General features: G+C 47.4%; 1 long non-coding RNA gene across 1 annotated transcript; it reads right to left on the bottom strand.

Annotated features, from left to right (window-relative positions):
- Positions 1–208: 208 nt before the first annotated feature.
- On the bottom strand, positions 209–2,349 carry LOC124982291 (uncharacterized). The gene is made up of 3 exons (XR_007108236.1): positions 2,246–2,349; positions 1,781–1,963; positions 209–295 (listed from the first exon to the last, which is right to left on the bottom strand). It is a non-coding gene; the product is annotated as an uncharacterized LOC124982291 (long non-coding RNA).
- Between the last annotated feature and the right edge of the window lie 9,204 nt (positions 2,350–11,553).

Raw genomic sequence — 11,553 nt, forward strand, 5'->3', positions numbered from 1 at the left:
TGAGCTTTTTGAACCCTGCTTATCTGATGCTTAGAGCACACGGCACGGGGCTTGACCGTAAATATTGAACATGGATGCTAGTATGGTTGGTGTTATTTTATGGCAATAGTTACAGCATTGAGAACTACAAGTGCTGTGAGTTTTTAGAAAGAAAAGTACCTGGAGAAGACTTCACAGAAACTAGGTCCTGGCCCAAGCCAGCCTTGAAGGATGAGCTGCATATAAACAGGCCAGGTGTTCTGGGGCAAGAATTGGAGACTGGGGAAGAGACCAGCAGGACGGCTAGAGTCAAGGCCTAGAAGAAGAAATGGACACCGTGAGAACAGAGTGGAGGCGGGTCTAGCCATTAAGAGGCTACCCTGCCTTGAAGGAGAAGGTAGTAAAAAGGAGCTGAGCTTCTGACTCATGGAAGGTACCAGAAAAGCCTTGGAGAGGAATTTTTTCAAGATTCACTCAAGCCTATATTTGTCCTCATGCTGAAGAGAGGTCAGTCATGTTAAATTGGGGTAAAATAAGAGGAAACTCCAGACAACACACTTAGAAAGCTCCTTTGATCTCTGGCTGTGACCAGATGTCAGCATCTAATGCCAACACCTCAGTCTACCTCCTGTTGGCCGGATGGCCCCGATAGGCCACTGTCCCTCCCTGGAAGGGGGGGGGGGAGGAAGGATGCCCAACAAATACTATTACAAGAGGCTTTGGTACAGAGTGGCAGTTATTCTCTATTCCCTCTTACAAGAAAAAGAATTGATTTAAATGAAGCAGAAAAGGTTTCACCAGTCTCTCAGGAGATATTTAACCTCAGGTCAACATTGGAGGGTGAATAAGTTTGCTAGGCCAAGTTGGTGTCCTTGAGGTGGACCTCTCAACCGGTGGCACAGCACAAAGCAGTGGTTTCAAACTCACTGCACAGCGTCATCAGCTGGAGAGCCCGAAACACTCCTGCCTGCCTGTCCCCCAGGCACTGGGATTAACTGGTCTAGATTTTGGAATTTTTCAAAGGTTCCAAGTGGGCAGACAAATTGGAAACCACTGGTATGGAGGAAGCAGGACAAACCAAATGACCTCTTGAGATTCCGTTTGGCCCAAGGTCAAAATCATCATCATCATTATCATCATACTGGTTAACCTTTTACTGAGTGCTTTTAGTGGACTGTAGGTGATTTCAATAAACCTAAATATCAACACCATAAGGAAGGTGTTCTCATCGACCTCATTTTACAGACAGGGAAAGGAGACTCAGAGAGACAAAGTAACTTGTCCAAGAACACACAGGAGAAAGTGGTGGGATGGAGACTTGAACCCACATATTCCTCCTCCAGGACCCACATGGATTGCCTAGGGGAGGGGGTCCTTGGAGAGACATGTACCGCTTCTTCTCCTCCCCATCTCCACCCACTGCCACCAGCTAGCACTCTCCTTAAAAGGAAAGTGGAAAGTCAGTCAAGGGCTTCAACTTGCCCCACCTGCCTCCCAGATGCTGAAACCCAGGACTGCCAAGAGGGCGAGGCCCACGCCATTATCAGCTACCCGATGGCAGGCTTAGCAGCAGCTGGAGGCAGGCTTTGAGAGGAGCTGCTGGTGTGGCCAGCGGAGGCAGCCCCCACAGCCCCAGTTCCACCTCACCCTGCATCTCCAGGGTCTGGAGGTGGGTATCATAGGGGTGTGACCGGGGCGTGGGGTGGAGAAGGGGAGGAAGGAAGAATCTCACTCCTTGGCCACACCCAGGAGGGAGGGGAGAGCTGCAGCCCTGGTGGAGGTAATAGGGACCTTTACTCACCGAGAAATTAGAGCGTTTTGACCTGGGGTCAGCGGAAGAAAGGCAGTGATGTGACACAGAGAGGGAGCCCAGCCTCCTGGACTGATGGACGCTCTCAGCCATGGCTTCCCACACTCTCAGGCCACTCTTCTCCCTGCATCAGAATGGCCACGTGATAGAGATCATCAGTCCAGTGTCTTCATTCTACTAGGAGGAAATGGGTACAAAGAGAGGAGCTTGGGTCAAAGCTACAGGAAAGGCTGGTGGTGCAGCTAGGACTGGAGTTGGGTATCCCCCTGCCAACCCCAAAAGAATAGGAAGGCCTCTGAGAGGGACAGATGGGAGCTCCACCTCCAGTCTCTAACAGGCCCTGCAAACAGAAACGTCCCTGGGAATCCTCTTGATTTCTGGGTTAAAGTGCATGTTGGGGGTACCAACTTAGACCTCAAGTTCCTCCACAGGACCCCAAAGAAACCAGGACCTCACCTTTGATATTCTTTTGACTAACACCCCAGCATCAGCCCGGAAGCTGAGGAGCAGGCCGTCGCCTTCCTTCCGGCAAACCTAGCAGGTGCTCTTAGGCCTGGCCATTGTCTGGAAGCCCTCACAAGCACTCAGAGAAGCTCCACAAGTTCCCATGGTGAAGGTCCAGAGATAATATTGTTCCAGACATTTTAAGGCCCTTCCAACCAACATGTAAAAGTCATGACTCTTTATACAACCTTTTATAAAGCTGGCAAACGTTTCTTGTCTCGAGGCCAAGGGAGCAGCTGAGCAGGTGTGGGCACGAAGGAAAATAGGGCTGCAGGTAAGGCTCAGGTTGAATTCCAAGAAAAATACTGAGGCCTCAACAGAGGAATGGGGTTGTCTGGGCAGAGGGCATTCCACCTGATGGCTCAAGAGGACAGACTCGAGGTTACAGGGCTAGTCGATGGTGAAGGAGGGACTAGAATTCCCAGTTCATGTCCCACATTGTCAATGGTGGTAGAGAGTAGAGTGCTATACAGACATAAAGAATTAACAATTTATCATTATTTCCTCCATTTAAATTTCCTCCATTTAAAGAATAGACAGGGGCCTGGGGCTGTAGCTCAATGGTAGAGTGCTTTCCTAGCCTGTGTGAGGCACTGGGTTCAATCTCAGCACTGTGTATAAACAAATAAATTTCCGGTGACAGCTCAAAATAAATAAATAAATAAAAATAAAAAGAATAGACAGGCTCCCAAAACTGGTGAGAAATTGTAATGACCCAATTGTGCTCTTACAATGTGACAAGAGTTAAACAGATGGCATTATTTGATCCACATGACCACATTTCACAGATGATTTTTGGGTGGGGTACTGGGGGCCCAGCAGTCCCCTCACACAGCCTGTATTCCCGGGTTCAGATGGCACCTGGGCCACCTGGTTCCAAAGCCTGAGAACTTATCACTGTATTCTATTACTTTCTGCTTTATGAGGGCAATTTAGGAAGGTTTTGGAATTTGACTGTTGGAGTGTAAATCCTGACTTCACCCCTTACCCTCCAAAAATCCATTCATCTCTCTGTGCTTGTGTTGTGATTCATGAAGTTCAGCTACTGGTACTGCCTACCTCACAGGGTCGTGAAGACCAGATGAGTTAACTCAGAGGAAACTCTTAGCACAAGGCCAGGAGAGTAATAAGAGACCATCTATTTCCACAATTATTCTATTGCCACACAAAGCAAATTTATATCAACCCAATTATTTTCCATCTGGTTTCCCTTAACAAGTTACAGCATCATTACGAACAGGAACAGGTCCTGTGACACATGTAAACCATACCAATGATGCCAAAATGCTTTTCTCTAATCATCTATTTGAACAAGGCAGCGTCCTGATAAGTTTGGAGCAAGTCAAAAGACTGTCTTTAACAGCAAACGCCCCTCTCTCCGAGCTGCAGTCGGGGTACGTGGCCTTGTTTTTCTTCTTCTGGCTTCTTATTTAGGGAGCTTATTTGTGCCCTTAGACCAACATCTCCCCATTTCTCCCACAACCAGCCTTCTCTTTATTTCTGTGAGTTCAACTTTTGTTCAGTTCCACGTATAAGTGAGATCATACAGTATTGGTCTTCTGTGTTGGGTTTATTTCAGTTAGCATAAAAGCATCCAGGTCCATCCACATTGTCACAGCTTGCAGGATTTCCTTCTTTTGTATGACTCATGAATATTCTCTTGTATATTATATGCCACATTTCCTTTATCCACTCATTTGTCAATGTATATTTAGGTTGATTCCATACCTTGGCCACTATGGATAATTCTGCAATGAACTCAAGATACTGATTCCATTTCCTTGGATACATAACCAGAAGTGAGATTGTGGGATCCTACAATAGTTCTATTTTAATTTTTTGAGGAACCTCCATATTGTTTTCCGTAATGACTGTGCTGTACCCATTTACACTCACACCAACAGCGTCCAAGGAGCTCAACATCGCTAACCATCAGAGAAATGCAAAGGAACCTCACCCCTGTTGGGATGGTTTTATCAAAAAGATAAGAGATGAGTATTGGTGGAGGGTGTGGACAACAGGGAACCCTGCTCAGTGAGTTTGTTTTGGAGGGGTAAGGCCATGACTCCTTTGAGTGCAGGCCACAGGGGGGATAGCTCCACCCTCCCCTCTCTCTCTATTAGATGATTCCAGGTAAGCCTTTCACTGTAGAGCTAGAACATTCTCTGTTGAAACCACAGTTATGTGTTGTGTCTTTCTGGCTGAGGAATATATGGCTTTGTGGCAGCTATGTTTATTCAACTAAGAGTTTCTGTGATCACCATAAGGTGTGTCCTCTCTTTCTGTTTATCTGACATCCTTTGTCAGTCCTTTCGGCTAGGGAGGACAAGACTTTGAAAGGAAGGTACTCATGTGTGTACTCCTTTGTCCTTTTGATTGTGGTTTCTTTTATTCTTTTCTTTCCTTTTGTTTTTGTTTTTGTTTTTTTGTTTTTTCAGTACTGGGGACTGAAACCAGGGGGCACTTTACCACTAAAACAAATCCCCAGTCCTTTTCTTTATCTTTATTTTGAGACAGGGTCTCATTAAGTTGCTGAGGCTGGCCTTGAACTTGTGCCTCCTGCCTCAGCCTCCCAAGTAGCTGGGGTTGCAGGTGTGCTCCACCACACCCGACCTCATCTTTTCCTTGGTTTCTGCTACTCGCCTGTTCCTTATTTTGTAGGACTTCCCCAACCCTGCACTGAATCTGTGTTCTGTCCAAGTCATCATGTGCTGTATAAAGATATTTCAATCAATGATGAACCACATGTATCATGGTGGTCCCATAAAATTATAATGAAGCTGAAAAGCTCCTATCTCCTAGTGATAGTGTGGCCATCCTAATGTAGTGCAATATTACTCATGTATCTGTGGTCATAATGTTGTAAAGAAACCTACTGCACTGCCAGTTGTATAAAAGTATAGCACATGCAATTGTGTAGTGTGTGATACCTGGTAATGAAAACAAACAACTATGCTCCTGGTTTATGTGTTGGGAGAAATCCTAGTTCTTGGCTGGCAGCAGTGAACGTCTCAAGTATGTAAGGAAAACTTGCAAGGAGGAGCATTCCGCTTCTCCTACCTAGGAAAGTAGACAACTACCCCAAGTTGACTCAGTGTCACTAAAGGAACCCCTATAGGAACCTGGTGGTCTGATCCCCCATGGCACATGTGATTGGGCAAGAAACCTATAAAATGTATAGCTGTTCTCATAATAAACGAGTTGGCAGGCTGCTCTCCACAAGCCTGCTTCCACCCAACTCCCGGAGTCTGGGACTTGACTCTGCGTCCTTTCCAGCATCTGAGTTAGCCAGGCACAAAAGACAAACTACATTTATGTATCTACTATGCTATACTTTTATCGTATTTTAGAGTGCATTCCTTCTACTTATAAAAAGAAGTTTACTATAGGAGAGCACACTCTGCTATGGTGGCCCAGTCCCCCACATCTTCTGTTCACTCTGTCCCCACTGCATGGTTCCCTCTTGTGCTTGATTTAATCTCACGTGGTTTAGCTCATCACGGCCCTAGAAGCCATCAGCTAGATAATAACGCTTATGTGTACAAAATAGCCTCTGTGTGTGGTAGGCTACACCATGTAGGTTTGTGTAAGTACACTCTGTGATGTTCACACAATGACAAAACCACCTAAAGATGCATTCCTCAGAATGTGTCCCCATGGCTCTTCTGGATCTGCTTGGACTCCATGCACATATGGGGCATAGGGGTGGGGCCTTAGTGTCTGAAGGCTCCACCCCACATCATATCAAACATGCTAACAAATACCCTCCACATACCTAATTTTCACTATAAAACATTTGAGTTTTTATAAATGCTTTTGAAAATACTTGACAAGCTATTTTATTAAAAATAGCTATTTATTATTATTATTCGACTACAAGCTATTACATTTTATTAAAATTAGCTGTAATTACTGGACAATTTCAGACACATTTAGAATTACTTGAAATAAGGAAATCTATCCAACATTTTTGCCAAAGTGGTGAAATTTTCATGAATTCAAACTACCATCAATAAGAGAAGTGGGTGTATGTCATTCATAGTGCCCAGTGGGTAGAAACTCTGCCCCACAGTCCCCAGCCTTGGAACTCTCAGTACTTCCTCCCCAGGATTCCCCTGCAGGCTCAGGCCAGGGTTCTATGTGGAAAGGAACTGTGGGTAACCCACAAGCCTCAGAGATAGAAGCAATGACATTGGAATTCAGAGTGAAAATTCTGCCACATGTCTGAAACATGTGCATTGAAGACACATACAGAACAGAAAATTCCTTTCTTGGAGCCAAAAAGGGACAAGTACTGGCCATGGGAGATCCAGGCACCAGTCAGGAAGTGGGGTCAGGGAACCCTTGTCTAGCAGGGTGGGGAGAGAGCTGACTAGGGCTTTCCTAAGACAGTAGGCTATGTGGTTGGGTAAGGACACCTGCAGGGCGAGGGATATGGCATGGCCCAGCTCCTGGACACTGCTTCCTAACCTGGTTCTCTAGGATGGGTGGCCTTTCAACCTGATCATCTCTCCCTGCAACTTTTGGGCTGAGATGCCAGGTGTCTGGGAAGGTAGGTTCTGAGTGCAGATCAAAAGAAGAGGAGGGAAAGGGTCACACCGGTCATGCAGAGATTGGGATGTTCCAGCAGGCAAAGGGGTCTAGGGAGAACTCTCAGACCCTATTGAGAGTCTGTGGTGGGACTGCTGATTCTGGGAGGAACTCTGTGAGATGCAGACTGAGCTGTGGCTGCTTTGGACACCACCTCTGTGACAACATATGAGCCCCTGGGACTGAAGAAGCCCCACATCCCCACAGAGCCCCAGTCAGCACTCACGAACTAATCTGAATGCTGAGACTCCCCATTGCCTTCAATGACGCCACTCCAATCGCACAGGCCCCGGCTCCTGCTGCCAGATTGCCACTGCAGCTGGTACTGGTGCTGTGGCCATTCTCTGCAAACAGCATCTGTTATCAGGGAGCCTCTGGGTGTCTGCCTGACTTGACTGTCCCTCTAGCCCACAGTAGTCCCAAGGCTGCCCCATTTGCCCGCTGACCTTCTCCAGGAAAAGGTTGCTCTGGTTCTGCAAAGAGTAGGGGAAACACACCGGGCACAACAAATGATTGTTCACCAGTCGCTGGTACTCACGAGCTTCAGGGCCGATCTTCCTTGACCTGCTGCAGGGCAGCCTGGGGGTCCTGAAGTTTGGTAATAGTGTCCTTGAGGGCCCCTCCTCACACTGCTTTACATCAGTGACAGCAGTCCTAAGACTGGCATTCTTGGTGTGGAAAAAGGGAGTCTAATGTCGATTCAAGTGGCATTCATTGAAGGTCTGCCCCAAATGCTTGATACTTGCACCTGCATGACCTAACATTGGTCAGATGGGGAAATGACATCCCACAGAGGTCAAAGGCTGCAAGTTGGTCAGTGGTAAAGCCTGAGCTTGGGTCGGGGCCCATGTGGGATGAGCAACACGTGTCTTCAGAGGCCTATCCCAGCTCAGGAGGAGTCAGGTCCCTCCTGTACCTCCTTACTCTTACAATAAAGGATGGAGCATCTTCTGGCAGCTTCCCTCCCCCAGGAGACCTTCCTGAATCCTTAGAAAAACCTTCTCAGCAGCCTCAGCTCAACTAGATGAGAGATTCCATGGCCATGCTCTCAAATCAATCTTCACACAATTGACTTCCTTCTCCAACCTCCCTAACCATGTCTGGAGTCAGTATTTGCAACCCACATCAGCCTCCATGCTCTGGGGAGGCCAGAGTTGGACCAATGTGACAACCTTCATTCAGCCTCACCCAGAACTGTGCCCATTAAATCTCAGTATGTGTGACTTGCCAGCCATGGTTTCCATTGCTCCCAACTATGACCAGAAAAGTCACCTTCAGAAAACCAGCAGGGTCTTATAGGTCACCTAAATTATCCCCTCATGCCACAATTGGGAAAACCAAAGCACAGACTTGTGCCAGGTGATCCAGAAGGAGGTGCCTAGGCCTGTCTTCCCTGCAGCAAGGGACCTGTCCTCTAGCACAGTACCTGCTGTTTGCTGAGCAGCCACTTTTTTCTCCAGGTCTCTGCTTTCTCGCATGAGTTAATCTTTTTTCCTCACATTATTTCTTATAATTTCCTGAGAAAAGATAAAGCCATTATTTTGACCATCAAAATGGAAAACTGAGACACAGATTGCCTGAGTGGCGTGAGCAGTCATCCAGTCAGGAATTAGAGCACACAAACTTCAGATGTTGGAAGCATCTTCTTAACCAGCAGGTTATGTTTCTGTGGGCAGAAAATGTAGGAGAAGAGTCAGAAGTAGACAGGCCAGCTCTGCCTGTTCACGTTCGGGGAAAGGGAGAAAGGTATACAGAATCCACTGGGCCTGCAGAGTCCCACTTGGCCCAGGCTCTCTCCCCGCTACCCTTGTCTGTTCCAGACACAGCTTTTCATACATCAGTGCCATCAAATCAGAAGTACATATCTGTGCAGGGCCTGATTGGTGGAGAAGAAATGGAAGCATTCCCAACATTACAAAACAATAAAGGGAAAGTAGCAAGAAGGATCTAGGTTAAAGGTTTCTCAACCTTGGCACCACTGACAATTTGACCTCCTGGATGGACTGGACCATTAAGGTAGGTTGATGGGGGAGACAAGGTTTTCCTAAGCCATGTGATAGTGTCACCTACCTTGGTCTTGTACAGGGCCTCAGCCTAGGCCTTGTTCTTCTAGGTAACCCCCTCCTCCTGGGCATTGATGTCAGTGATAATGCTGTCCAGGTCCAGCAAATGGTTGTTGTCCTTGAGGAGGACCGCAGATGTGTTGCTGGTGTCTGACTGCATCTGGGACAGCTTCTGCTGAGCCAGGCTGACATGGTCACTCCTAAGCAGACCCACACCAGGGCTCTGCAGAGGACAAGGAGCCACCAGTTCAGCAGAGGGTTGCTTAGGACTCACGGAGGGATAGGCATTGGAGGCTTTTCCAGAAGGCAGAGGCCATGTCTATCACAGAAGAGGGAAGTCCAGGGCAGAGGTTTGAATTGCCCGGGCTAGGAGGACAGACACTCAAACTCATGCTGGTGAGTTTCTTCTCATTGAAAAATCTATATACAGAGCAAATTAAATTTCATACACTTGCAGAGTTGGAGGAACACTGAAAATTATCTAATCCAAGGAGAGTGAAAGGGCATAAGGGCTTCTCTGGCTCTAAAAGTTCATGAATGAACTTCAGTGTATCTTAGAACCACCCCAAAATTTTTTATATACTCCTTCATCAAATTCTCAAGAGTTTCTTCCCCAAATAAGCCATAAGCCACCATTTTAAAGACTGGGATACTAAAACTCAGTGATGGCGGATTTAGCTCCCACAAGCCCTAAACCAGCTGGAACAGAGCCTAACTGAAACCAGGTGTCTGAGATCCTAGGCCAGGCCTCTGTCATCTGCCCTGTGTCAGCCCAGGAAACTGGGTAGCATGCACCTGTCCTGAAGTCCTCCACCAGCTACTCCAGGACCCTCGCCCCGCCCTGCCTGTTCTCCTGAGCAGCCCATGAGGGAGCACTAGAGGTGTCAGGACTGGAACCCTGCTCCTGCAGGAGGTACCACTTGGTCTCTCGGACCTCCTTCTGCTGCTCCTGGAAGGGCTCCTGCAGCCCAAGAAGAAAAGAGCATCCAGAGAACTGTCTGTCACCAACTGCAGTCATGACAGCTGGTGACTTCCCCAGAAATAAAGTCCCATCAGCTTCCCTATCTCTCCTCCAGGCCTACATTTTTAATGTGACAGTAGGTTGATACTAATACCATGTGAACAACAGAGTTGGTGTAATGCAGGTGGGTAGAGACCTAGTTTGCAAATAAGGAAACTAAAGCCCAGAGATAACAAAGATCACATTCATTAAATAGTAACAAAACAGCATAAGAACAGAGGTTTCCTGAGACCTAGACTCAGTGATCTTCCTACTATCTCACCCACTCATCTATCATCAAATAATAGGAGATTCCAGCATACTACATCAGTAGCATATCCCAGGAAGATGTGTTCCATCCTCGGCACACTGCATGAAGGTGGGAAATAGAGCAGACCGTAGAGAAATGGCTCTCAGGTTGATCTTTTCCAAGAACAGGGTCTCAGGTGCCCCTCTGCCAAACCTACTGTCTGAGCCCTGCATTAAGACTTCATCACTGGCTAAAGAATCTCAAATTTCCATTTGCTACAAAACAGTGCTGCACACAAATTCATGGGCAAACATATAAGCAAGTCAAATAAATATCAATCGATTGAGCCTGAGGGATCTTGGAGGAAGATTCTGAGTCAGAGCTGGAGGAGGAGGCAATGAGAGACAGATAGGAAAGAGGGATAGGATGAGCAGAGAGGCAGAGGAATAAAGTTCAGGGAGAGCTTGATGGACAGGGAGGAGGCATTGGGGAGGGGAGAAGGAGAGCCAATTCAGGCAGTGCAGAGGGCCAGACCACTGGCCACAGAGGCCACCAACCTTTCCTCCTCCAAGATCAGATAAAGAAAATGAATCCAGGATTTCCAAACCCCTCCCTCAGCTCCACCTAGGAAGCTCCCCTTCCTACGCCATCCAGGAAGCCCAGGTTCCTCACTTAGGAAAAGTAATGATTTACTATTGAAAGGGGCCTGTATGAGAAAAGTTGTCAGAATTGTCACATGTGATGTGAATGTCAGTCACTCTGTAACATTGGCCTCCACTTCCCTTCTGCAGCAATGACCAGCCTCAATGACTCCAGTCCTGACAGCGCAAACCCTAGGTGCTCTCTAGGAAGTGTCTCTATAGGGACAATCACCCCTGATAAACTTCTTTCCCTTTTTTCTCTTCTGATTGGAACTATCAGTTGTCTACCCCGCCCCCAGCCCCCACGCATGCTCCCCAGACCCTGTCCCTTACTATCTCATCTCCTCCACTTGGTCCACCCCTCATTCCTGGAAGCTCAGCACCTCTCCCCTTCCTGGTGAGCTAACTGGGAGAGGGCCAGTTCCTCCCTCAGAATGAACTCAATGTCCTCAGACTGCCAGATGAGGGAGAGAGAGAAGCAACACACACCAAGCACATGCTGCAAGAATTCACACTGACACAGACAGACACACCCTCTCGTCATGCTTTCCTGTCCTTCCCTGTCCTGATCCCCCTTAAGTCCCATCTGGGCATTGTCCTCCTAGGCACCTTCAAACCCTCATGCCTACCCCATCCACCATGGCTCTGATTCTTTCCCAAAACTTCTCACTAATCTGAGAAACTTGATCTGCTGACTTGTCAGACAGCAGAATCTA

Source organism: Sciurus carolinensis, chromosome 4 (assembly GCF_902686445.1).
Source record: "Sciurus carolinensis chromosome 4, mSciCar1.2, whole genome shotgun sequence".
Taxonomy (NCBI): Eukaryota; Metazoa; Chordata; class Mammalia; order Rodentia; family Sciuridae; genus Sciurus; species Sciurus carolinensis.